Raw genomic sequence first — 27,616 nt, 5'->3', positions numbered from 1 at the left:
TTAGCTCCTGGCTTCAGATCGGCTCAGCTTTGCCCGTTGTGGCTGCTTGGGGAATGAACCAGCAGATGGAAAATCTTTCTGTCTCTCCTTGTCTCTGTAATCTGACTTTCCAATTTAAAAGAAAGAAAGAAAGAAAATCAAATATGATTATTAAAAAAAAAAGAACAGGAGGAGGAAAAAAGATGAGTATATTTACTAAGGGAACAGTGCAGTGTAAAATCCGACCTTTGAACCACGGAGCGCAAGGAGACTGGCTTTCCCAGTGAGTTCTCACAGGTGGCTGAGAGGGGAGGCGGGAAGGGAGACACTGAAGATCTGTGCAAACGAGGATGGGGTTGGGGTTGGGATTGGCCAAGAGACTATGCAGGGGGAAGGGGAGGCCACAGGGCTAGGCCTTGACCCAGCACATGAGATACACCCCTACATGTCACAGTAAGCCTAGGAATGTAGGCATGAACCTCTCTGGGTTTGGCAGCAGAGTGGAGAGCAAGTAGGAGTTCCTGGTGCTAATCCCCTCCTGAGCCAGGCCCTTGCTCAAGCAAAGCCTTCTTTTTTAATTAAAACAAAAATTACTTATTTTTGAATGTGTTACAGAAAGCTAGATCTTTCATCTGCTGGCTCACTCCCCACATGGCTGCAACATCCAGGGCTGGCCAAAGCCAGGAGCCAGGAGCTTCTTCTGCACCTCCTAAGTGTGCAGCAGGGGCCCAGGGACTTGCCCAGGGCATCAGCAGGCAGTTAGCTCAGCAGTGGAGCAGGCAGGATCCAAAAGCGGAACCCAAATGGGATGTGGGAGTTGCAGGCGGGGACTTTACCCCAAGGTATTCCCTGTGTTTGCAATGTTCTTTGTGCTCCTCTTTGAGGAACTCCTGTTCAGCCGGGGTGCTCAGCAGAGCCTCGCCTCCTCCGGGAAGGCTTCCCAGGAATGTCCTGCTCAGCCCTGGATGGCGATGCAAGCTCTAGCACCGCATAACCTCACACTGAATGTGGCAGCTGCCTCTCCTACGAGACACAAACTCCACAGGGCAGGCAAGGCCTAGGTCTGGAGGAAAACGGTGAGTATTTGCATGAGTCAGTGACTGAATGGGGAAAAGGCCTTGGAAATGCCAAGTTCTGCATCCCATAAAAGCTGATGGACACACCAGCCTGGGCTGGTGGGGCTGGTGGGGCTGGTGGGGCTGGTGGGGCAGGCAGTGGAGGGTGGGATGAGAGGCAGTCCTGCAGAGCGCAGGTGCTGGCAGCAAGGACTTCTCATTCTGTCATGGGCACACAGAACACCTAGGGATATAATTAAGTAGCAGACTCCAGAGGGCACTGTGGCACAGCTCGTTAAGCTGCAGCTTGGAATACTAACAAGCCACATCAGAGTGCCAGTTCGATACCTACCTTCTCTGCTTCCAATCTAGATCCATGTTAATGTATCCTGGACCTGGGTAGGCCCTGCTGCCCACATGGAAGGCCCAGATGGAGTTCCCAGGCTCCCGGCTTCAGCCTGGCTGAGCTCTGACTACTGTGAGCATTTGGGGAGTGAATCGGTGAATGAAACATCCTTCTTTCCCTCTTGCCTCTCATGCTCCGTTGCTCTTCTGCTCAAATAAATACTTTTTTAAAGATTTATTTTTATTGGAAAGCCAAATATACAGAGAGGAGGAGAGACAGAGAGGAAAGATCTGCTGTCAGCCGATTCACTCCCCAAGTGGTCGCAACAGCCAGAGCTGAGCCAATTCGAAGCCAGGAGCTCTTCCAGTTCTCCCACGCGGGTGCAGGGTCCCAAGGCTTTGGGCCGTCCTCGACTGCCTTCCCAGGCCACAAGCAGGGAGCTGGATGGGAAGGCAGGTCTGCTGGGATTAGAACCAGCACCCATATGGGAACCTGGCATGTGAAAGGCAAGGACTTCAGCCACTAGGCTACTGCACCAGGCCCCAAATAAATACTTTTTCAAAACATATTTAAAATGCAGACTCTGATTCCAGTATGTGTGGGCGGGACCCAAGCATCTGCATCTCTCACTCTCCCATGTGACACATGGAATGCTGGGGTAGGGTTCCCCCTCCCACAACGAGGAGCGGGTCTGGAAAAGCAGCAGTAAATGTCAGGGCAGGTCCAGAGATAAAGACCTGGGAATCCGACCAAGGGGTTGTGACTCAGCCCTGGATGGGAGGAGGGCAAGGCCGACTGGACGTGGGAGGACCAAGCCCTTGGGGAACCGGGAACAAAGGAGGTGCAGGAGGTGGTGGCGGTGGCACTGAGATGAGGCTGGAGGGATGGAGGGGTGCATCCTCCTTACCATAGGGGAGACACTCCAGCTACACCCGCGTTCTCCCAAGGACAGGCATTGGGTGTTGCCAACACAAACACACAATCCTGGTGCCCGCAATGCAAGCCAACACACTGAGCCTCGGGAAAAATGCCACCCATCCCCACCTCCACCCTGCCCTTCCCGAGGGAAATGTCATCGATGTAGGGCTGCGTGCTTTCTGAATAACACGGAGAGCTACCACAGAATGGCAAGTGTGGCCCAAAACAGTAGGTTTGCTGTTTCCAAGAAATTTTTGTTGTAGACTCTCAGGTGAATTGCTTTATTTACAGATACAATAGAACCAATCCATGTACGGTGCTGGTGGGTGGAGCCCACGGGAGCGCCTGGGAGGTCCTACATAGCCCAATCCCTGGCCCCATGGGAGTTCAGGGGGTCGGGTGTCCTGCAGTGTGTCCCACAGAGCATTCCCCTTGGGAAAGCTTCACAGGAAGGGCCAAGCCATCCCGAGCTGGAACAGCGGACACGCAGCTCCCCAGTCCTGACCCCGGAGTGCTGGCAGCGGCTGCACTTGGAACAAGGTTCCTGGGAACCTGACCACATTCCCTGCTGGGACCCCCAACACCAAGCGAGAGGTGGGTGGTGTTCCGAAGAGCAGCTCAAACCCACACAACCACACACTGATCACGGCTGGAAAACAACGGCAAGCGGGACTGGCAACAGCATTTACGGTGGGACAGTTAAGTCAGCAAACATTCTGATGGTGGGCACACACTTCCAAACTGCCCTTCATGGGCCAGTCTGGGCCTGGGCCCTTGGAGGGGGTAAGGGAGAGGGATGGATTGATGACATGAACCTTGGTTGATGAAGCCACCCCCCACTCCACCCCACTTCCACTCCCAACCCAGTCAGAAGCCAAGGAGACTAGCAACTGGCTTTGCCCTCTGCCCAGCCACCTGAGACTGTGGGACTCAGGTGTGGACGCTCCTGACCAGGGCATCAATGGGCACTGAGCCTGCCTCTGACCTCTGTTCCCAAGGCCAGCCAGGGTAGGCGAAGTCTCCTGCTGAGCAGTCACCTCACTGAGCCAGGCCCACTTAGCCTTGAAATCTGATCTTCAGGCTCTCAGGCAGAGGGAGGCTCACTAATTGCCCCGCCTCCTGCGCCAAGCAGTCCATCAGGGAACTTTCTTCGTCTTCCTCTGAAGTCTCTTCATTCTACAAAGAGCCACAGCCCCAACGGCAACAGGCTGGCACTTCCTGCTGCAAGGATGATGACCATAGCAGGTGCTTTTCACAACATGAAAAACAAGTCTGTTTTCTGCATCATTAAAAACAAGAAAAGAAAATAAACAAGCGGTTACAGCTTTACCACGCTCAGTGGAGGTTGTACTGTGAATATAGCCTTTTTGAAACTAAAGACTTCCCCTTGGAAATACATATTCTGGGAAAAGGGCAGCGTCACACTCTGCATGCTTTGCACTTTGCAGGAGAGCATCAGGGCTGCCAGCACATATGTCAGGTGCCCAAGATGGGAAGTGGACCAGGGACTTCCATCATGTTCCCGTCTATGGCCTTCAGCATCCAGATATTGCAGGGCGATCCTTGTTTAAAGTGTCTTACAGATGTGCTGATGTTCCACTTTTTAAAACTGCACGTATTTTAACAGACAGCTGCCTGCCAGAGTTGAAAGACAGCTGCTGTTAGAGAGGTGGCATGGCTCTGAGGTGCCCTGCAACTCAGTGACAGCAGAAGCTCCCCCACGGCCAGAGCCGGGAAAGGTAAGGTGTGCCTGCTGGCCGGGCAGCCTTATTCTGTCACAAGGCAGTGAGCCACGGACAGAGCCAAGGCAGAGGAGTGAACAGGTGCATGGCAGGAAGCAAATCCTACTCACTGTGATTGCTTGAAAAGCAAGTACAAGTTACATCACAGACCTTTAAAAAAAATCAGGAACTCAGACCTCGAACTCAAAAAAACAAGTTTCCGCTTTAAAAAAGGAGGAGGAGGAAAAAGCAGCCCTGATTCATAAGCACCCACCATGGGGCTGGCTAGCAGGAACTAGCAGAATCACACCCCGGCAGACCTAGGCTAACACCGCCACCTAGTGGCAACAGAGGAAGAAACTTCACCTCCCAGCTCCGCATCTTTGTGCGGCCTAACAGTAGCTCTGGACCTTTTCAGGCATGGATCCTCACGACACAGAAGGCCTCTGCAGCCCAATTACCCTTTCCTAACTCCTCTTCCCCAGGATGTCAGGAATGCTCTTGCTTCCTCCTTCCCTAACTCTATTCCTCCCATCCCATGCATGAGCCCCTATGTCTGACTGATCAGCTGGAGAGGGATACGGGAGAGGCTCTTCCTTTTAAATGCGTTTCTCATCAAATATCAATGCTCTCCATGGCTGAGAAAACTGCTCTGCTTCTTTAGCTGCTAGAAATGTACGGGTATGTCCTTCCCTTCTTTTCACTGCACACTCAGAAGGTGGGTTGTGTTAAATGCTGTCAAGTTCAGGAAGGGAGGGGACAGCCCTCGCTCACTCACAACTTCACCACGCATCCCTCAGCAGACACAACCTGTCCGAGGCTCACGTGAGCCAGCTTCTAGACCGTGCCTCTACCTGAGAGAGGTATCAACAACTAAGGCACAACTCGCAACCACTGCGGTGGGAACTGACCCATCACGTAGTAAGCGCTGATGAGGCTGAGCTCGAATCCTAGGGAGGCATGCATGATGATAAGGTGACTACAAGTGACCATGATGAGACTTCTTTTGATAATGGCTTAAATAACATATGCACCAAGCTGGCCTCTAAGACGCCACCGCAGAGAGCTGGGGGGGATTATCCGTAAGGATTCAGAACACGCACCTTAGAAAGCCACCCACAGTCCCGTTCTCAGTCAACTCATTTTCTTTAAGAAGCAACAATGAAAAGATGCATCTGTTTTGTGCAATTTCTTAAGAAACCGCATCTTAAAACTTAAAAGGAAAAAAAAAAGGTTTTTTTTTTAGAATTTACAGAAAAGTGGCAAGCAAAACAGAAACTCCTGTATACCCTTTCTTGACCTGGAGACAACTGGTGAAGACAGCCACATTCTGCCTCCCATTCCTGTGTGCAAACATGCACACACATGTACACATGTGTGCACACACACACCATGCTTTTCTCTGCACCACTTACGCAGACATCACGGTCTTACACTGCTATTAAGGATATTTCATGACCCAGCACAGAGATGGTGTGAAAGAAATGTCACACTGATAAAACTCTTAGCTAATCTACCCTCTGGATCTAAATGTTGTAAGCTGTTTTCTTCCTCATCCAGGACCTCCACCAACATCACCTGGAATTTGGTAGCTGTATTTTTAATGCAGAACCTGCCCTGCCTTATGGGGTGACCCAGGAAGTCTGAGTGCCATATGCTGGAAGCCCCTCAACCAGACTACCTCCAGGGGGACTGTGGCTTTGACCATCTGTGCCCATGGCTGGGGCCTTGGTTAGGTTGATGACAAGTCACCTGCCATGGTGAGGCTAAGTGTCTACAGCCTGACAACTGTGGCAACGCTGGGTCAGAGACATTGCTGATGGAGTGAGTGGCAGACTGTCCAGTGTGGACGTCACAGCTGGGTTAGCACTGTTGTCGAAACATAAGGCAGCAGTAACGGAACAGCATGTGCGTTCTCTTGGTGGCACCTCGGGGGCAGGTGTCCTGGCTTGTTTGCTCCGACCGTCTGAGGATCTAGACAGCCCAATCCTTAACAACACACAGCGGCCAGGTGACAAAGCCTGAAATCCCGCCAAACGCACACCCCTCCCCACATCAACTCACATTTTCTGTGGAAAAACTGAACACATGCGTCTGCGTGAGGCCCTAACGCTCCACATGTGTTCCCAAGCAGATCCAGTCCAATGCATTACAAAGGAGTGGTTTGGGTCTTCACTGACGTAACATCTGTATGTCTTGGGAAGCACTTCATGTACGCAGTCTCACTTTCTTAAACTGTGTGTAGCTGATAACAAAATGTACCCACACCTGGCATACGGAACCTATTCATGTTCTTCACGACCTGGTGCCTTCTATCACCTTTCCCACTTTCCTGTAAATTTTCAAAGTTCACACATTACCTCATAGCAACACCAAAGTAAATACACTGAGTTATGAAAGGCCTGAACATAAACACAATTGCTACTGAACAGGTACTTAATTAGAAAAGCACATCTATTCCCAGGGAGGCATTTTCCTGTTGTTAGTTCAGTGTTAAGGTCAACAATCCATTTAGCAAGAGCCTATAAACTGAAAAATTAGCTTTTAAATCTTTTTTTTTTTTTTTGAGCCTGTTCAGGAATAACGACCAGTTAGCAATCAAAAATTTGTTTAAAAAAAACATTTGTGGAAGATGCAGCATGTGACTTTCAATTATTCCCTCCCACATGAGAGAAAATGCTCACACAGTCACTTTAATAACAGCTCACTGCTTAAGCAGGCAGAGCATTCACTTCGCTAACAACCCAGCCCATTTGTTCCTCCTATCCCGTAACCTGTTCAGGCAGCCTCCACCCACCTGTGGGTCATCTTCCAGACCACACCCAGAGGAGCGCCCTCCTCTTTCTCCTACAACTTCAAAATGTCAAATAGTTTTCTTTTTATGGGTCGGAGTTTATTTATAGGTTTTATTTATAGGCTGCACACCATGACACTTGCAAAACCAACAAAATAAGAAAGGTGTATTTGATCCTGGGTCAGTCCTTGTAAGCTCCCAGAAGGGCGAGATAAGACGCCCCACAGGCAGTGTTGGAGAACTCCGCCCCCGCCCCCTGGAGGAGCTGGCCAACCGCAACCCTAGGCGGGCTTGCTAGGTGGGGTCCGCTCTCCTGCTGGAGGGGAAGTAGAGGCAGGTCCCTAAAGGGAAAAGGAGGTGCACAGGTCACAAGAAAACCCTTATTCAGGTTCCTGCCCGCATCTCCTGAGTTACAAAGGTTCTGGGAGATATTTTCAAGTGAGATGTTAAGAAGCATTAGATTTTTATTTCTTTTATTTTCTAAAACAAGAACAAGCCACCACAACAAGCTGCCACCACTGGTTCACTCTCTAACATCCCTCAACAGCCAGGCTTAGGCTGGAACCCCTTCACTTCAGCCCAACCCATGGGTGGCAGGGACCCCTTCACTTCAGCCCACCCCATTGGTGGCAGGGACCCCTTCACTTCAGCCCACCGCATGGGTGGCAGGGACCCCTTCACTTCAGCCCACCGCATGGGTGGCAGGGACCCCTTCACTTCAGCCCTCGGTGCTCCAGCAGGATGCCAGAGGCAGGAATCGGGTCCTCTGACCTGGGATGTGGACATTCTAACCAGGCTGAACACCAACACCTGTTCCCTAGCCTGCTGAATGTTGCAGAGACACCATGTCACAGGACCCCAGGGGCCTATGGGGACTCCTGCAGGGTGAGCCACAGTGACTGGGTCCCATTCACTGAACACACACCTGTGGACTCCCTCATCACCTGCCACCTTGATAGAGCCAGAAGAGGGGATTAGGAGGTGGAGGGGGCGTGTCACATGCCTCCCACGAGGTTCTCAGCAATGGCGCCACGCTGCAGGAGACAGACTCAAAGCCAGGGTCCCAAGCCCACCTGGGTGGGTGCAACATCAGGACCTGCCAGGTTTTTTTTATCATCCCTGTTTGCGCCCTACTTGGGCAAAGGAGTTCTGGGCCGTTTAGTCACTCAGTGTTCCTTCACTCACTTGGTTCTATGCCAGGTCCAGAGGGGGTGGGGCGGGGAAGCACGTGGTGTGCCAAGATCTGGGGGCTATGGGCCCAGGGTGCTGGAGGCACTCAGGCAGGTGGTGCAACCAGTTTGACAAGGTTTAAGCAAAGGGAACTGAGGGAAGCCAATCAAGATATTGCTGATCTGGCAGGGGGGCAGGTGGAGGGGGATGGGGTGGGGGGAGGGGCGGCACACACACAACCCAGGGGTGGCTGCCATCCTAGGGAACTGTCAGGAGAAGCAGGGTTAGCTTCTTAGAAGTCCAAGGTGCTGCCATCCACCCGGGGTCAAGGTGGAGGTGGGAAGCAGGAGAAGGTGTTGGGGGAGGGTGAGAAAGGGGGTCACCAGCTGGGAGTCCCAGCAAGGCGGGGACCTCAGGCTTAACCCCTTACTAGCTGAGACAGCCTGCCCACCCTCTTCCAGCCTGTTCCCTCATCTGGGAAAGAGGGATTTATCTGCCTCACAAGGTTGCTTTCCTCACTGGAGATGGCTTGTATGGACAGACTGGTACCCAGCCACTACCGCTACAGCTGAGTATTTTCACAGGAGATGGAGCTTCAAGGGTTGCGGACCCCTGGATAGTCAGGAGGGCACAAATATGCAGGGGGCACAGCCGTTGCAGGGAACAACTGAGGACCAAGTGGAAAGTGGCTGCAGGCTGGGTTTCTGCAAACAAGACTTTGGGGGAAACATGTGTTAGGACAGCACCCAAATTCACACTTCCGTTTCTTTGAGCCTTACCCAACAGGGCACTGTCCAGATCTGGGTATCTTTATGAATGTGTCACACAAAATAATTGTACATGGATATTTTATTTGCAGAAAAAAAAACTAACCATCAAAGCATGACCTAGGAGGTCAAGGAGGAATGGACCAAAAGCTGATAAAAGGAAATGAGCAGGTTTTAATATTGTGCAGTGTGTGTGTGTGTGTGCGTGTGTGTGTCTGTGCGTGCAGGAGAGCAAGGCACCCATCTCCCTTCTACTTCTCCTCTGAACAGTTTCAGCAGGCCCAAAGCGCCCTGGAAAACAGGATGGAATACATTTACTCTACCGAGACATGAATCAAGTTACATAAACTTCACAAAAACACTGTGCTAATATTTGCCTTCAGCCGGGACACACCCATTAGGGTGTCAGGCCCTGCTGTTTCTATCTTCGGCACCAGCCCCCACCCCTTTACAGCCCAAAGCAACAGCAGCCTTCAAAAAAGAAAACAGCTCAAGTCACTTGGAAAGGTTTGACATGTGCTAATCACAGCAGTGCATCCCAGCCAGCACCTTGTGCCAGCCCCTGCTCTCACTCAGGAATCTGAAGCTGGGGGCAGCCGGGCCATAGAAACTCGAGCCTCCCTACCACTATCATCGCCATAATTTTATCTCAAGGGAATGCAGCAGTACACTCCCAGCCCCACCCCTGGCCCCCACCTTGTCCCAGTGGCTGGCCCGGCGACCTGGGGTGCCACTTTCCTTTCCTTCACCTTGGGCCCCAGTTTGGAGCCCTCAGAGGCTCCTTCCACTGTGCCAGTCTCCCGCCTGTCAGGTGTCAGCCCCTCCACGCCCTTGTCCTAGGGCTGCACAGGTGCCTACACCTGCTGGGTGCCAGCACCTCCCCAAACCAACATCAAACATATCTACACACACTCGATTCAGACTTCCAGGGCTTTGGGTTTTGAAAAAAATGAGGTCAGAAAATTGAAGAAAGTTTAAGCATGATTTATGCAAGGCATGCCAACCAGCTGATGAGAGCAACAGTATTTACAGGTGACTTTGTGGAGTGTGCATTTCTAGACAAACATCACGTGGTACACAATAACTATACAGAAAGGATAACTGAAGCCAAAAACATTAAAATAGTTTCAATTGTTAACAAAAAGGACAGAATCAATTGTGCTGCTACTGGTGTGGCATTTACGTGTCCTCAGGCCTTTCCATGTGCCGGGAACATGGAGATATACACCAGACATACCTCTTGTTCAAGGTGCAACTGGTGGTTTGGCCCAGGGGCTTCTTGGCCTGCAGGCTCTGGCTGGCTGGGCAGTTGAGGGAGTGCAAGGTTGTCTAGGCATGCCAGGACTGATTGGAAACTTCTACCCCAAGCTGACATATCCCTAGATAAACTGGCCTGCTACACCTCAGTCTCCTCACCTGTGAATAATTTTGGGGTGCTGTAACTTCAAACCCTGTTCTTGCCATCCTTGGCTCACTCCCTTCTGGGGCTTCCTGAGGAACTGGCACAGGTCCTGCAAGTCGTCACAGCCATCACCCCTGAGGCCAGCAGGCAGCAGTACTGTTCCCATGTCACAGACTATTAGGTTAGACTCAGAGCACCCGGCCCAGGTAACACAGGTCAGACTCCCAGTGACAGGAAGCTCTGCAGTTTAATCCCTGGCGTCACATGAGCTCCCAGCTTGGAGCCGACCAACACACACTCCCAGGAGGAAGGAGAGAGGGCAGTGATTCACTGGGGGTGGGTGCGGGGGGGAGGGGGGAGGCCCAGACTTAATCACCACTGTGGCTGCAATTTACTGGGTAAAGGCAGGTTCTTACCTTTTGAGATATCTTCATAAACATTCCCCGAGGCTCACACGTTGCTAAGTTTCCTCTTATGAAGGAAATGGCCTTCCCTCTAATTAATCCTGCAAGCTCAGAAACCTGAGTCATGACTCAGGTATTCACGACCATACTGCCTCCACTCTTAAGATGGGACAATGGAATGAACAGGTGCCACAGAAAAACTGGTCTCCTTTCTCCTCCTCCGCCCTTATCTGAGGTTTTAGTTCCCTGCAGTCAACCAGGGTCTGAAAACATGAAATGGAAAATTCCAGATATCAACAAATCCTAAGTTTTAAATAACTTATTATGGTGTGTATTTATGCTAGCTTGTCACTGTTGGTCTCTTACTGTGGCTAATTTCTAGATGAAGCATTATTATAGGTGTATATGTACAGGGGAAAATAAAACCACAGCATATACAGGGCTTGGTACTGCCAGCAGCTTCTGGCAGCCCCTGTGGTTGGGGGGCACAAATTACTGGTGTTTAAAGAAACGGCACATTCAGAATACCCTGTGATTGTGAGGATCCTGGACATGGCAGACAGGTTAAGATGAAGGCAAACACGCCTTTCAGAATTGAGGGAACCCAGTAGATGACTTCCTCTCACTTTTGTATAAGGCGTGGGTAGGCTGGAGTGCTGACGTGTGCAGGTTGAAGGCCCTTCCAGCCCAACACGGAGCAATTCTGTCAGGGAGAGTAGGAGTGCCAGGCCCCTCCTACTCTGACCAGCAGCTCCAGTCTGCCCACACCAACCTCCACTGCTTCGGAGTTGCCACGACTCCCCAGAACCCTGGAGCTGGGCTTCCTAATGAACTGGATCTCATCAGACCCTTGTGTTAGCTCCCCTTGGGGTGCACCTGTCCTCTAAGCCCAGACCCCAGTCATAACGGCAGGGGTAACTGATACGACTACCCTGGGTGTGGCAGGGGGCCTAAGTCTCCAAGAAACTGCACACCAACCTCTGTGTTCAGATCCTGAGGTTTTGTCAATGAGCCTGGGAGATGCTGGGGCTGCAACAGCTAGGCAAAATGCAAGGTGGCTCCAACCACCTGACAGCTGCCAACATTACAGAGGTGAAGGGCAGGCGGCTGGGCAGACCAGCAGTCCTGATGAGGCCATGTGGGATGAAATAGGCCAACCCACAATGCTGTCACGTTTGCTTGGGGGTGGGTTATTTTCACAAGTTACACTTGTCATGTCTCCACATTCAGTCTACTGTTTCTCATGATTGTGATCCAATGTTTGTTCAGGTATTTATAATGCTTCACTGCCCTTTTTGTGTGTGTTACAGTTTTATATTATTCCAGCTAAATGAGTGCACCTGGCCAGGGCTAGGTGTTTGGCTAACTTCTAGTGAGTAGCCTTGGATTTCAAAATGAGCCACAGTCATCCCAGAGAACAGCAGGACAGGGAGAGGCACTGGGCACAGGGGGCCCAGAGGAGTACTGTGGCAGGGACAAGACCCCCAAGACCAGTGGCAGTGAGCTGATATGCGGGGCTGACTCAGGAGACTGACAGTCACAACAAGGTATTGTTTCCTGTCCTTCTTACTGGCAGAAGGATCGAATTACAGGGCACCCAAGGCACCTCTAGCGCTGCCCATGTGCCGCGAGATGCCCTACACCTATTGTCTTACTGGACTCTGGCCTCCAAATGGTGGCCTCAGGCTCCACATGTGAGGTCACTTCTGAGGTCACCCAGCAGCACAGCACTCCTCCTAGACAACCCCACTTCCGTGGATCTGAACTAGTATTACCATTCTAGTAAGACACACAAGACATAAAGACTGCCGTCTCAATCATGTTAAAGTGTGCAGTTCAATGGCATCAGTATTGTGCAACCATCCCCACTATTTCCAAAAATTTTTCATCATCCCAAACAGAAACTCTGAACCCATGAAGCAATAACTCGCCACTCATTCTCTGAGCCCCGGTGATCTCCACTCCACTCTCTGTTGCTAAGAATTTGCCTCTTCTAGGTGTTTCATAAGTGGAGTCACGCAGGTATTTGTCCTTTTACACCTGGCTCAGTTCACCTGGCATGCTTTCAAAGTTCACCCATGATTTACCAGGCACCAGAACTCCATTGTTTGTGTGTGTGTGTGTGTGTGTGTGTGTGTGTGTGTGATATTCCACTTTATTGATTCATCTGCCAATAGATGTTTGGGTCGTTTCCATCTTTCAGTCACTAAGAATAGTGCTGCAATGAACACTGGGGTGCAAGTTTCTGTGTGAGTGGGCCCAGGTGGATGATTTAACAGCATCTATTGCTGGGCATTTGGTTGTTCCTTGCTCATCTTTCCAAGGAGCCACCAAACTGCTACCCTCAGAGCCTGTACATTCTCCATTCTCATCAGCATCCTAAGAAGAGTCTTCCCCTGGCATACCCTGTAAACACCTGTTAGCTTCTGGGTTATCGTTACAACCACTCTAGCAGGCAGGAGGTGGTATCCCATTGTGGCTTTGAGGCACCTGTCCAATAATGTGGCACTTCCTCTCATGTGCTTTCCGGCCACCTGTAAGAATTTAGGGACATGTCCATTTGAGTCCTCTGCCTGTTTTCTAATTGGTTTGTCTTAATTTGGGTGGTTGACTTTAAAGACCTCTTCAAATTCTCAATACTGTTATCAGATCTATAGCATGAAAATATTTTACCACCACTATAAACTATTTTTAATTTTCTTGATGATATCCTTTAATGTACAGAAAGGTTTTAATTTTGGTAAAGCCCAATTGGTCTATTTTTGTTGGAGGCGAGGGCCTCCAAGAAGCCACTATTAAACCCACGGTCATGAATTTTACCCCTTGCATTTTCCTAAAGCTTTATATCTGTTATACTTGGTCACTGACTCTTTTGAGCTAGTTTTTGCATATGGTATGATGTAGGGACTTGGTTCTTTTTGAGCAGAGTTCCTTTCCACATGTTCTTCAAAGCCAGCATCACTGTACAAGGCAGCTGGGTGGGACCTCTAAGAAGACTCCTATGACACAGGTAGCCAGCCAGTGCCTGGTACCCAGCATGTGCTCAACAAGCACCATGGGGTGGATAGCTGGAAAGATGGATGAATAGAAAAATGGGTCACTGAAGGTGTTGCCCTCCCTCATCTGCTTCTCATGGCTGCTGTGACTGTCCAGGGCTGGCCGGGACCCTAGTAACAAAGGAGGAGCACACCTGATGGGGTAAACTTAACATCTGCCAACAACAGCATCTGCGTATTGCCTGCAAATGGCCCGAAGCCAGAAGAGTGTCCCAAACTAGTCACAGGCAGCAGGGTTCTGACCCTGGAGAGCTCAGCACACCCTTACCTGTCTCTTGGTTCAAGCCCTGCAATGTACAAGTGGGGAAGCCTAAGGTCACCAAGAGGCAGCTGCTTCCCAAAGCTGGGGCTTCAACCTGGCGGGCTCTCCCTACCAAGCTCAGGTTTCAATGACCCAGCGGTCAACTAACTAGCTGCCAAATAAAAAAACAGCAATAAAATCCAGTAAGGTGGTTTAAGCTGCCCCCAGCCCACCCCATAGCAGGTGTGGCTCTTAGGTTTCAACAACTCTAAAGAGGAGGCAGGACAGTGTAAACCCTGGGCCCTGAATCTACTCTGCTATATCATGGCCTTGTGGTCTAACTATGGTCATTTCCCAGGCCCCTTAGCATGCTCGCCCATCTTCATTCTGCTTGCTGCTCTCCTGGCTGCTCCCAGGTTGTAGCGAGCTAGTTCCATGTCAGGCGTGTTCACCTGCTGTCCTTTCTTTAGACAGGCACCTGGCTCCTCCTTGGTCTGCTCACATTGTACCACAATTAAACAGCCCTTCGTTATATCTTCCCCCTATTACTCTACTTCATTATTCTGCTTAGCACTGGTTCCTGCAGCTTCCACTGCCCATCCCCCACTGGATCATAAGTTCCCATCAAACAGGGACTCTTATCCGTGCACCTCATCTCCCTAACCCCCAGCACTGTGCCTAGCTCGGGCCTATCTGTGGAGGGGGCGAATACACACGCAGTAATGCCCTCATTGATGAGCCTTACAGACAAGCGGGCAAACAGCTCTGCTCTTGCCGGGGAGCAGGGCAGTTGTACACACTTCCTCCTCAGCTGTGACAGGCCACTGTGTATAGCCAAACACTCCCACAGGTGTCAGTCAAGGGCAGGATGCTGGCTATGAAGTATGACCTTGAGGCATGTAGGCTGGAAGAGTGTCACTCAAGGTGAAGGCATTTTTAAGACCAAACAAACAAACAAACAAACAAAACAGTTGGCGAGTTCTGCCAAGGAGAGCTGGGGACATTCCTGAGACATTCAGATGCGACACACACGTGAGCAGGATGGACACCGGGCTTGCGAGCCCCGACCAGGGCATGGTGGGAGTGCACGCGGCAGCGGCTGCAGGCAGTCAAAGCAGAAGACAAGCAGACCCGAGCATAGATAGGGGTCAGAGACAGGGGTGATGAGCAGAGGCCTGCTGAGCGGTGGGACTGAGAACAACACCATGGAAGCCCACCCAGAGACCCACTGGGCTGATATCTGGGAACTGGCCCTGCTCTCAACAGCCAGCAGCCCCCAGCCACCGCAACCCCAGTGGCAGGTGGGATGAAAATCTGGGAATTCAGTCAGGAGACAGCACCAAGAACGCTGAACAGCAGCAGAGACTTCCCAACTGAGGTTGCAAGTCCCCTTCACAACTTGTCTTCTGGGGCCAGCACTGCTTGTGGCGAGTTAAGCTGCCGAGTGCTGGCATCCCACAGGGCACAAGTTCAAGTCCTGGCTGCTCTACTCCCAACTCTACCAACCTGAAAACATAGAAGGTGGCCCAAGTACCTGGGCCCCTGTCCCCACATGGGAGACCTGAAAGAGATGCTTGGCTTCAGACTGGCCCAGCTCCGGCAGCTGCAGCCACTGGGGGAGTGAGCCACAGATGGGAAGATTTTTCTCTCTGTGTAACTCTGCCTTTCAAGGAAATAACTAAACCTTAAAACAACATATTCCTGCACACAGCTCCAGCAGCAGCTGAATGGAAAGGGAAAACGCATCTCACAGACGCTGCAGGATGCAGGCAGGCTGCCATGAAGTCACGGAAAACGCATGGTATGGAAAACCGGGGTGTGTGTCTCAAAAAAGTCTGCACCAATATAAATCTAGCTGTTTGCTTTCCATAAACTTTCTGAAGCACCTTCGTGTTACTCAGTGCTTACAGAGTAGGGAATTTTATCAGTGGCTAAACAGGAACACACCTGGAAGCCATGATGCCAAGTGGAGGAAGCTGGCCACAGAAGGATAGATACTGGTGGATTCCACTCATCCTTGCTACCTGCTGCGGTGAAGTTCAAGGAAACAGGAAGCCAAGTGGAGCTTGATGGGGACGGAGGGGTAGGAGGAATGGGAAGCCATTGTTTACTGCACACACAGAGCTTTGGTTCTGTGAGCAGGAGAGTTCCACGTGTGGGCGCTGGTGACAGCACACAGCAGTGTGAATGCACCGAATGCCAATGAATGGCGTGTCTACCAACAGCCACCACGAAATGCCTCACCCTATGTGGTTTTCACCACAATTAAACACAACTTAAACCATTAATGCAGAAATCCTGACTTCCTGGAATTGGAGGGAGGAGAAAGCAGGTTTTTCAGTTGACCACTCCATCCAGGAGGCTCGGCTGCAAAGAGGAAGGAAGACCAGGCTGTGACCTAAGAGTGAGGCTGGAGAACACTCCCCTGCAGTGCGCAGGAGGTAGTGGAGAGGTAAGACACAGCCAGCGACACTCATTAATTTTTTTTCTCAGACTGCAGGGGAGGAAGTAAGAAGAGGACAAGGGTGAGGAGGTCCCCACAGATGGCCTTGACAGCAGCAGGTGCTGGGGTCACCTGGAGAGGTGAGGACAGCAGGCAGGAGATTTGGAGACAGTGGCAAGGTCAGGACAAGGCAGAGGGCTGGGGGCAGTAGAGACTGGCTAGCTGACTGCCAAGGTCACAAGCCTCGGGCAGTGGTCCCCATAGGGTGGGTGGTCCCTGGGGGCAGCAGTGACATCAGACAGCTTGTTAGAAACACATGTTTTCCGGCCCCACCTGAGGGTCTGAGTCAGAGTGATATATCAGAAGCGGCAAGGGTGGGGCCCGCAGTCTGTGTTTTTACAAGCCCTCCCAGAGATTCCCACGGGCTAAAGTTCAGCAGCACCACAGCAGAACACAGCCTAGGTCAGGGGAAATGCAATGAGTTTTACACAGGGTGAAAGGAAAAAAAAATTTTTTTAAATACCAAATATCTAGCAATGTCTACATAAAAGCTCAAGCAACACATCACAACTTTGGTACCAACGCATCTCATTTTTATATTTGGAAAAATGTCAAAGGGTATTAACACAGTAACAGGAATACGAGGCCTGGCTGATAACTTGTGTAGACAATATCTAGCCTGCCCACTCAGGATCTGACGGACGGAACTGCTAAGTTGCCAGCAGAAGTCCGTGCACCGCACTGGCTGTGCACCCTTGGGTGCACCACATACATGCCTTTCACTGCTTCAGTTTTCCCCAACAATATAAAAGAGGGAGCTAAGAGGAATCTAATGGCATGGTGAAGTAGAAAACCCTTTAGGATTAGAGTCTCTCTCTCACCCTTCAGCAGCTTCTCTATCAGGGCCACAGACACCCAGAGCTATAAAACACTTCACTGCTCCCAACGGTGTCCTCGGTGGCCACAGGACCCAGACGCTTCCTAGAAAGCACCTCCAGATCTTTCGTTTCAATTTTATTTCTTGACAAGGCAGAGACACAGAGACCGCTAAAGAGAGCTAAACTCTCACTTGCTGGTCCACTCCCTGAATGACTGCCAACAGCCAGTGCTCCCACACGGGATCCAACTGTCCCTGCTGCCTCCTGGGGCACACATCGGTAGGAAGCTGCAATCAGTGGCCCGGCTCCTGGACATACGATACAGGTGTCCCAGGCTGCCTCTTAATTGCCTTTTTTTGACTCAGGAAGGTAAGGCTTTTGTTTTCTTCTAGGGCAGACAATACATTAAAGATCCAAACCGCACAGAACCTAAACCTGCCACCCTGATCACTTAATGTTACACATCAGGCTTCCTGACAAATGACCCTGGGGTGAACCTGGCAGCAGGATCCCTCTACACTCACTTCTTGCCTGGTCTGTCTGCATCCAAGTCCCCGTCTGTACCTGCTGGTTATCCAATGCCCATCCTCTCATGTCTGGGTCCCCAAGGCCACCTGCTTGCCAAAGGCGGCTGCTCGGTCACGATCTGGGTACTAGGGCAGGAAGAGGGACGTGGTGGGTGGTATGGGAAGGGCAGGTGGAGGTGTGAGCCCCAGAGCAGACAGAAGCTAGGGTTTAGGACACGCTGTCTCTTGCCCCACCTGGCTTACCCTCCTCCACGGCTCTTCTTTTTCACTGGTTCCCCCACCCCTTGTGCTTCTGACATAAATCCAGTCCCTAATGCTCCATCCAGCCTCAGTACTGAGAATGAGTCTGGGCTCTTCCAGCCCCTGTAGCAGGAAGCAGCAGGGTGAGGCAAGGGCCAGAAGAAGGCTGGGAGCAGAGCTGGGAGGGTAAGCTGTAGCGGCAGACTTGGGGGCCAAGCACAAGCACTGGCTGCAGGTGATCCCCAAGAGCTGGATTCGTGCTGCCCCCTCCCCAGGTGAGGACCCCAGTACTGGAGGGTTTCCCAGGTAGGCCCGCCCAGCACTGACCTCAGACATACACTAGGGCAGACTAAGCACTGATTTTGTAGAGTGGTTTCAACCAGGGGCCTGCAGATCCAACGTGGTTATTAATAATAATACCCCGTTTCAGTCTCAAAAAATAACATTTTTTATTTGTTTAGGATAAATTCTAGCTATCCCAATCCTGGGTCTCTAGACCTGCCATGTTGGTACCACCCAGGGCTGGAACAGGCCTCCAGGTACATCTCAGCCTTCCTCAAATGCCCCATTCTTCTCCCCAACTCCCTTGCCAGACCAAATCTGTGTGTGCTTGTATGCCAGTACAGACAGCAAGCTCGCTTTCTTACAGTGTTACAGCAAACAGCAACATCTCTCAGCCAGTGGGGAAATCACAACACCTGCTGACCTCCACCTCTCGCCTCACCTTTTCTTGACAACGATTTGCTGAACGCCATAGCTGATCTAGGTGCTGGGACTGACGGGGCAACACAAAGTGACAGCAGAGAGAACCAAACTAAAGAACAGTCTAAACACCTGACCAGTAGTCCACAAAACGATGCCAAGGCCTGGAGAGAGTGTTTGGCTTAGTAGTTAAAACACTACTTGGGATGCTTACGTTCCTTATCAGAGTACCTGGGTTCAAGTCCCAGCTCTGCCCCTAATTCCAACTGCTTGCTAATGACCATTCCTGGGAGGCAGCAAGTGACAGCTCAAGTACTCAGGTCCCCGCCACCAATGGGGAGGTTGGCTTGCCTAGTGCCAGCTATTGTGGGCATCTGCGAAGTGTATGTGTCTGGTGTATGTGTCTCTCTGCAATTCAAACAGATTAGTTTTTAAATTTATTTCTTTTTATTGGAAAGTCAGATATACAGAGAGAAGGAGAGACAGAGATGAAGATCTTCCGTCCATTGATTCACTCCCCAAGTGGCCTCAATGGAGCTGCACCAATCCAAAGTCAGGAGTCTGGAGCCTTTTCTGGGTCTCCCACACAGGTGCAGGGTCCCAAGGTTTTGGACCATCCTTGACTGCTTTCCCAGGCCACAAGCAGGGAGCTGGGCGGGAAGCAGGGTTCCCAGGATTAGAACCAACGCCCATATGGGATTCCAGCACATGCAAAATGAGGACTTTAGCCAGTAGGCTACTGTGCCAGGCCCTCAAAAAGATTTTTTTTAAAAATTAGAAGGCTGGGCCCGGTGAGGCAGAATAGTGGCTAAAGTCCTCACCCAGCACGTACTGGGATCCCATATGGGTACCAGTTCATGTCCTAGCAGCCCTGCTTCCCATCCAGCTCCCTGCCTGTGGCCTGGGAAAGCAGTCAAGGATGGTCCAAAGTCAAGCAGGAGACCCAGAAGAAGCTCCTGGTTCCTGGCTTCGGATTGGCTCAGCTCCATCTGTTGCAATCACCTGGGGAGTGAATGAGCAGATGGAAGATCTTTCTTCTCTGTCTCCCCTCCTTTCTGTAAATTCTGCTTTTCAATAAAAATAAATAAATCTTTTAAAAAATAGAAATAAAAATTAGAAAGCTAAAAAAAAGTCAAGGTCATTAAAGATCAAGAAAAGTTGAGAAATTGTTCTAGCTTAAAGCAGACTAAAGGACCACAGCAATTGTATGCAATGCATGGTCCGAGATTTTCTTTGACACAAAAAGGACATTAGTGAGAAAAGGTCTACCGATTAGGCAACAGTGCTGTATCAAGACTACCTGATACTAAAAGTTGTATTGAAGTTATTGTAAGAAAAGTGGTGTTACTTTTAGGAAATGCTGAGGGGGAAGACTTTACAAATGATTCTCAAATGATTCAGGAAGACTCATACAGAGAAGGACAAAATGAATGGGATAAAACGATCAGTGACTGCACAATCGGGGTGCAGACAACACGGGGTGCTTTGCTCCGGTCTTCCAACTTTTCCTTTAAGTCTCCAGAATGTCATACTACAAAGTTAAAAGGGAAGCTGAAAGCTCAGAGAAAGTTAAACACAAACACAGACTCCGCCTTCAGAGTTCTGAGTAGCTGGGGAGGGAGCTACTAACGCAGGCACCATAATTACGCTACCTGACCACAAAATCACCACTATGAGGAGAGCTGTAAGGGGACAGAGGTGGTGGCACAATGGGGCATAGCACGGTCTCACATAGATCAGGATGGCCAGCCAAGGCACCCACAGCTATAGAGCTGGGACCCCAAGGAGGAGCTAAGCGGAGACAAGGGAAGAAGGTCCGAGGCTCCACCAGCCCTCAAGGCTAGAAGAAACCACACAAAAGCCAGACACAAACGTGTGAGAGAGTGGGAGTGGCCAGGGAGCTGGGTTCCCCTTTCTTCTCAGGGCACCAGGAATAGCCTGTAAAGCCCTGGACTGCCAAGGGGAGCCCTGGCTGGGAGGGCCAGCAGCTTGTAGGGGGAAGTCCACTGTGGTGGGGATCCTGCCTCCAGAGGATGCCCCATGGAGGACTCTTCTCCTTCCTGATACTTGACTTTTTCACAACCACTGCACCTGCTGGGGAAGGGCAGGGGACTCCGGGAAACTAGTGGTTAAGAACGACCTCGGGCACCACTACCTCTAGGCCAGCCCACCTTGGCTAGATTCAAGGCCCTGAGCCAGGAGTGGACTGCCATGGCATCTACAGCAACTCCAGCACCAACACGAACACGAACACCTGTCCTGGGAGGGAGAATACTAGGGGTCAAACCCTCAAGGGCCCCTCAAGGGTCTTGCCTTAGTAGGTTTTCTGCTATGAGTTCCTTGCCAACAGCCAATGCGGAGAAAGCAGGTTTAGCTTCAGCTCTGGCCCCTACTATAGACAATTTGTCCAGAACCCGAACTGCTCAGAACACTACCTTTCAGCTAGTCACTTCACCTTCCAGATCCTCTGTTTGTTTCACCCCATCCCCGCAATGGGATTGGTAGGACAGGGTTGAAATACACTATCTGTCCCCTTTAGGGGCTGCAAGAGGCACAGTGTGGAAAATGCACTGCCAGCTCCGTACTGCAAAAACATCTACCCTGACGGCAAATCGTAGGCCCTGAGCTTTCCAGGACTCTTCCAATTCCAAACCCTCTGGCCTAAGTTTCCACAAAAACCATCAGATGTCTCAGAAATTCCATTCTGTCTGGATCCAAACACCTCCCGGCTGTCTCCTGCACACAGCAGCAGCACACATGTTCTTTTACAGGCGATATAACCTGACTGCTAGGTTCAGAAAAAAAAAATCATTAGCAGGGCCCCATGGCCCCCTGAAGGAAATGGTGTCAGGGACAGATATCCACAGCTGTCAACACTCTGTGCCAATCCAGGCTCTGACGGCAGCTATGGCCAGGGAGGCCAAACCATGCTCAACCTATCACTTGCCACAGTGGGACACCCATCTGGCTCCCACCTGCCTGCCGGAACTCAAGATCTGGGGAGGCATCTGGGCTGCAGGCTGCTGTGACAGCCACCGAGTGAGTGATATACGGAAACCAAGCACGCGTGACAGCATAGGGCAGCCACAAGGTGCCACACTGGTGCCCATCAGCTACAAACAGGGGCCTCCCTGGCAGAAGCAGCTCCTGCCTCAAGACCATCACTCCCCCACAGAAGACAGGGACTGAACTGACCCTTGGACAGAGATGGAGCAGGGAACTATAGCTATAGGAGGCACCAGCCAGTTGCTACAATACAGGAGTCTCCAAAATACAGGAGTGCCAGCTGGGCTGGGTTCGGCCAAGTTGCTAAAACACATCAGGCCTCCCCCTCAGGACCCCATGCCTATGTGCCTGCCAGTCTGTTGCCTGGAAGGCTATTTTTCTGCACCTTCAAGGCTTAACTCAGATGCCAACTACTTCCTGCAGTGTTTTCTGAAGTTTGTCAAAATGATTGGCTGACTCCCTGGTGCCTGCAAGCATCTGGCTGTCTTCTTTTAAAGCAATTACCAGACAGATGGATGGATGGATGGATGGATGGATGGATACACACACACACCACCCTCTTCCCAACTCCACCAGAATTCCTTCCTAGGGAGGAGCTTACGGTTCACATCTGTGGTCTTCCAGCCCATCACACGATACACACTCAATAAATGCGGGGCTTAGCTGTGAAACATGGGCTCCCAGCTGTCTTTCAGCAAGCAGTGAGCAGGAGGCAGCTTCAGAGGCATCTCAAGGGATGTAGATTTCTGGGCCCAGAGCTCCTGAGCAGCTCAGATGGCAGCCAGAGGCCTAACTGCACTTCGCCCTCAGCCGGAAGCAGGGGAGGAGACAACTGCAAGACCCGGAGACCAGAGTCTGCTGGTCTATACCAGACCTGGGAAGATACGCAGTGCCGGGGGTGGGGTGGGTCTACCCTGCCCCAGCAGCTAACCAGACAAGGAGGGGTTGTGCTCAGCGCCCACGGCATTCTGGCCCCTGCAGCAGACCCTGGGCGGAGAGTAAGACAGCTCTGCCTTGCTTTCCAGGAAACTCTTTGTCTGGTGGCAGTAAGGTAAACCCTGGGATTAAGGTCAGCAGGAGCACTCCTAGGGGGGAAAGAGGGAGGGACCAGACTGTTCCCAACCTGCCACAAACCCTGAGGGCTCAGGGGGGAGACGCCCCAGCTCCAGAGAGAAGCTGGGCCCCTCAGCTGAGCTACCCAGAAAGTCACGGCACTGGTTCTCTAGTTCTTGGTCCCTGCACACCTCTGTTCAATTTCCTCACCTGCAGGGGCGGGGGAGGTGTGAGGAAGCAACAGCACATGTGCAGTGGGGACCTCCTGGCTGGTTCACAGTCAACAAGCAGGGAGTCAGTTTCAGTCCTGTTATCACCTGCCACAGGCTACTGCTTGGGCGCCCAACGCATTTTCAGGGACAAGACTGGGTTCGGCCATTACCTCCCTGATCTCAGGGGTGTCTGAGCTGGGAAGAAGAACATTCAAAGCTAGCACAGTGTCTGCACAAGAAAAGTCAAAAGGAGCACTTAGGGACGTCTGGTGATCCTCCATGGGGTCCTGGCTCAGTGTCCCCAAGCTTCACCTCTTGCTTTATGCTGCCTCTCCACACCCTCACCTTGCAGGGCCCACTCTGTTGGCCGGGACCCGTCCAGGAACGCTGAATTCACTGTGGTTCTGTCCAGCTTCCCTACCCAGTCCTGCACCTGCCCTACAGACGCTCCATAAATGACTGCCAAGGGGAAAGCCTGGGCCACTTGGAAGTGCCTCAGGTCACCAGCCCTTTCAGATTCCCAGCTAATGCCTCATTTGCATAGCTGAGTCCTTTCTGGGAGACTGGCAAATCACTGGAGACCGGGTAGGATCAATACCGAGGGGGAGGCGCTCTTTATTCTACTCCAATTCCCCGCAAATTGGTATCCCATTAACTGGATGTGGGCTTTATGGGAGCTCGCTATAAACCAGAATATTTAACTAGCACAGCCTACTCTCTGTCAGAGAATAGACAACTGCTGTTAATTTTCAACCAGTCAATCTCAGAGAGAGTTCCAGCTTTCAGTACACTTTATATCTTCATTTAGTTACCAGGCGAGTCATGTATCTCTAAGTTTCCATAGAGCAGCGGGATGCAGAATGGAAAAAAAGTGGCGGTGCTGCCCTTAGACCCAAAAGACCCAGGTTACACCCCAGCTATGCCATGTCCGGTTCAGAGCCACAATTTCATCATGTGACAAAGAGGAATAGCCTCCCGGGCTGAGTCTAAAATTTATTTGGGATGAACTGGGTGTATGTGCCCTGGGCAGCGTCAGGAGGCTGTGCAAAGTCAGCACTTTCCGTAGAGGCACAAGGTGAAAATTCCCACCCACGTTAAACACAAGAGGTTCCAAAGGAAGGACGGAACATTCTGACCCATGGGCGACATCTGGAGCACGTGCTGGTTGCCATGAGCAAGGCAGAGGGAAAGCTAACCCCTTTCCCAGAGGGAAATCTACCCAGGGAACCCAGCAGAATATTGCTAGCCCTCTACAAGCCTAGCGAACCTGAGAAACCCTGTCCTAAATAATGACTTGAAGTTGGGTTTCAGAGCTTTTCCCGGCAGCAATCTTCCGAAGCAGTCTTTGCTTTCTCACATCATCTGCTTAAACATTTGCAAGATGCATCATCTTGCAAAACAGCTCTTTTGTAAGTGAAACCAAACTGCCAAGTACGGGGTTCCTGAGTGTATAAAACTGCTTCTAAAGAGGATGCCCTGATGACCATTGACCTCCACCGTTGCTTTTTTGTTGTTGGTTTTTTCCTTCCAAAGCCCCTGACTTCAGCACAAGTTCTCGAACAACAGAGACCCGGCCCTGAAGATGCTTTCCTCATTCTAATTTCCTGGTGAAGCAGGAGCCACAAGGGTCCCTAAAACGAATTAAATTCGCATCACGCCAACTGCTCGCCTGCTCTATGCCGGGCACGATGCCAAACACCTACACATAATTTATCCCATTTAACCCACCAACAACCCGATGAGGTGGGCATCATTAGCAGCTGTTTGCAGGGGGGGAGGAACAGCAGGATCAGACGGGTAAAACAACTCGCCCAAGGTCACCAGCTGGCCAGGTGGGGGAGCCCAGCTTCAAAAGAAGGACTCCAGTTTCCAAGGCACAAGCTCTGGCCACCACCTCGGAACACCCAGGTGTCAAGCTGTCTCAACTTCCCATGAATTTTTAAGGCCCATCGCAACTTCTCAGTAAGTTTAGGTGGCAACAAAGTCGAAATTCTCGGGGTGGGGGCCTCTGGGCTCCCGCACAGTCTCGCCCACAGCAGCTATCCCGCCGCAGGTAGCTGATAAACCAATCACGCTAGATCGCCCTGGGAATGGCCAAGATTTATTGGCACTGGGATGCGTGCCAGGCCCAGGAAATGCCATCTTTGAAAGCCGAGAGGTGGATTCGCCCTGAGAACTGATCTCTAAGCCGCCGCGCTTGGCTTGTTCCCCGTGGGCTGTGCGCCCCCTCGGAGCCCGGAGCTGGGGCCGTGGCCGCGCGGGGACCTCCCGGGCCGCTCGCCGGTCGCACGGGCTCGGCAGGGTTGCGCCGCCCGCCCAGCCCGAGCGCACGCCCACGCCCCGCCGCCGCGGCCGCCGCGTCCCGTACGCTAGCCCCGGTCCAGCCCCACCCGGGCCCGGCCCGCGCCCTCTCGCCCCCGCCTCGCCAGGTGAGCGCGACACCCAGCGCCCCCCTACCCGCCTCGACGTGGCACTGGGACCCCGGGGTTGCCGCGCCCGCCAGCCCGCCCGCTCGCGTCCGCCGTGCGCCGGGGTACGGGTGGGGGCGGGGTAGCGACGAACACGACCCCCAACCCCCGGCCACCCAGCGCCCTGGCCCCGGCACGCGGGGGTCGCGCCAGCCCGTACCTGCAGCATCCGGGGGCGCGGAGCGCCCAGGTAGGTCGCGCGTGCGGGCGGCGCGGAAGCTCGCTCGCGGCGCGACCTGGCCGCCGTCTGAGCATGCCCAGTGCCGCCCGCGGGCGGCTCCCGCCGGCCGGGCTGGCCGCGACGGGCCCGCGCGCCGGGCTGGGGGCGGGCGTCCCGGCCGCCTGCGGGGCGCTCCTGCTCCCGCCCCCGCCCCGGCTGGCACGCTCCGACGAGTCTCCCGGGGTCCCCCGGGGCTCCTCCGCCTAGCTCCGCCAGGCAGATTCCGGGTTTCCTTGCACAGGCAAGCAAGCCTTAACCGTTTACTGGGCACCTACTGTGTGCCAAGCCAGCCGTGAATGCGTGCCTAGCAATGGGCAGAATGCTGGGAGTCTTGCACGGGGGTCGGTCCTGCAAATTCCCAGGCCAGTCCTCGTATGATTACATCAGTAAGTTTCCTGGGCAAGGCTTTCTCCTGTCTGTGCTCCTGCTTGCGTCTCCGGACAACCTCGCAAGCGCCGGGTATGGCTACAGGAGCACCTTCCTGCCCACTAGACGCTCAGCACCTGGCCAGCCTCAGGACGCCGGCGAGTGCGCTTCCCTCTGCGTGGGACCTCTTTGCTCAGCTTTTCACTTCTGTCCCTGCCATTGGAAAAGCCTTCCCTATCAGCTTCCTAAACCGGGTCCCTAAGGAGGGACTTCCCCCGTCTCCCCCCCCCCCCCATGGCTTTTATAACTATCCTTGCAACGAACACTGAACACAGGCTGCGGTTGTTCACGCGTGATGAGCGAACACGAAGATCCCCGTCCCCTGGTGCAGTCTGGTTGGGAGAAGGGGGCAGATAACCACAGATAGCAAATTAGCAAACCTTGTAGCAGATTACAGGGCGGGCGGTCCGGGACGAGGGGAAAAGAGCAGACTGAGAAGGCATGGGGGTGGACCGGGGGTGCAGTGTTCACTGAGGCTGCCCGATGGAGAGGCCAGATCAGATGACATCGAGGTGACATTTAAGCTGTGCAGATGGGGAAGCGCATCTCCAGCAGCGGGAACAGCCGGTGCGAAGCCCCCAGTGCAGGCTGGCGCACGCGGGGTGGCAGAGTAGCAGATACAGAGGCAAACTGTGGCTTCTCCTCTGGTTTGCTTACTTCCCAGCGTGTATCCCGGTCCTCGGCTGGCCAGGCGCAGTAACCCTGCCCGCCTTTTCCTGCAGCCCGCCAGTCCCTCCAGCAGCGCTGGGTACACAGTAGGTACCCAGAAATCTATGTGTTGAGCAAAAACATGATAGTGATGACGAGGTGACTGGGCCCAGACGGAGGCCCCCTGCGGCGCGGGGCACCTCACTTCGGTTCGGGTCACCCCCGTCGCGCGTCCCCGGGCAGCGTGGGGGGGGGGGCGGCGGGGAGGAGGGAATTCCGACCCAGCCGGGAGTCCGGGCCGCAGCGCCCCGCCCCGCTCTCGGGCGCAGGCAAAACCTGGAGCTGCTGTGCCGGCTCGGCCCGGTGCGCGCCGGAGGGGAGCACACTGGGCATGCTCCGAGCCCGGCGGGTCTGGCACTCCCGGAAGGAGGAGCCCCCCGGCAGAGCGCCTCTGGACCTTTAGCTGCTCGCCCGCGCGTGGGAGCCTGGAGACCAGCTTCCCACAGGCAGTATGAAAGCCTGGAATTCCCAGGTGGCCGACGGCGTTGGCTGATGCGTCTCCAGCTGCTGTGTGATCTGGAACAAGCGCCTGCCCTTCTCTGTGCCTCACGTAACACAGACATCCACGCTTTGATTCTGGCAGCAGCCGGTGGAGAGAGGCGTCAGGAACACGAACGTATGTTTAGCCCATCTCAAAGATCAATTGCTGTCCTTTTTTGTTGCTGTAAGAGAAGGTGATGGGGAGGGCTCCTGTGTGCTAATTCAGTCTCCGCCTGCTGAATTATGGCCTGGCCCCTCGGAGGGCAGGAGGCAAAGCCAGCAGCAGGGATCTCCATCTAGGATTCCACTGGGGATGGGCAGAAACTTTATTGCTTGAGTCAGCTCTGCTGCCTCCCTGGGTATGCATTAACTGAAGTTGAAATCGGGTGTTAGAGCCAAG

The 27,616-nt window shown here is 52.7% G+C and overlaps 1 protein-coding gene across 3 annotated transcripts in view; it reads right to left on the bottom strand.

Moving 5' to 3' along the window:
• The window catches only part of PTPN3 (protein tyrosine phosphatase non-receptor type 3), a 103,931-nt gene extending 76,985 nt beyond the window's left edge, over positions 1 to 26,946 (bottom strand). The window contains exon 1 of one of the 3 annotated variants that reach the window (XM_058672304.1): positions 26,686 to 26,946. The gene's annotated coding sequence lies outside the window, so the exon portion shown is untranslated. Of the gene's footprint in view, positions 1 to 25,542; positions 25,677 to 26,685 lie in introns of those variants that run through there. The other 2 variants (XM_058672302.1, XM_058672303.1) reach the window with 2 other exon arrangements.
• Between the last annotated feature and the right edge of the window lie 670 nt (positions 26,947 to 27,616).

This window comes from Ochotona princeps, chromosome 14 (assembly GCF_030435755.1).
Source record: "Ochotona princeps isolate mOchPri1 chromosome 14, mOchPri1.hap1, whole genome shotgun sequence".
NCBI lineage: Eukaryota > Metazoa > Chordata > Mammalia > Lagomorpha > Ochotonidae > Ochotona > Ochotona princeps.
Note: the sequence above shows the minus strand (reverse complement) of the source record. Positions and strands in the feature narration are given on the sequence as shown.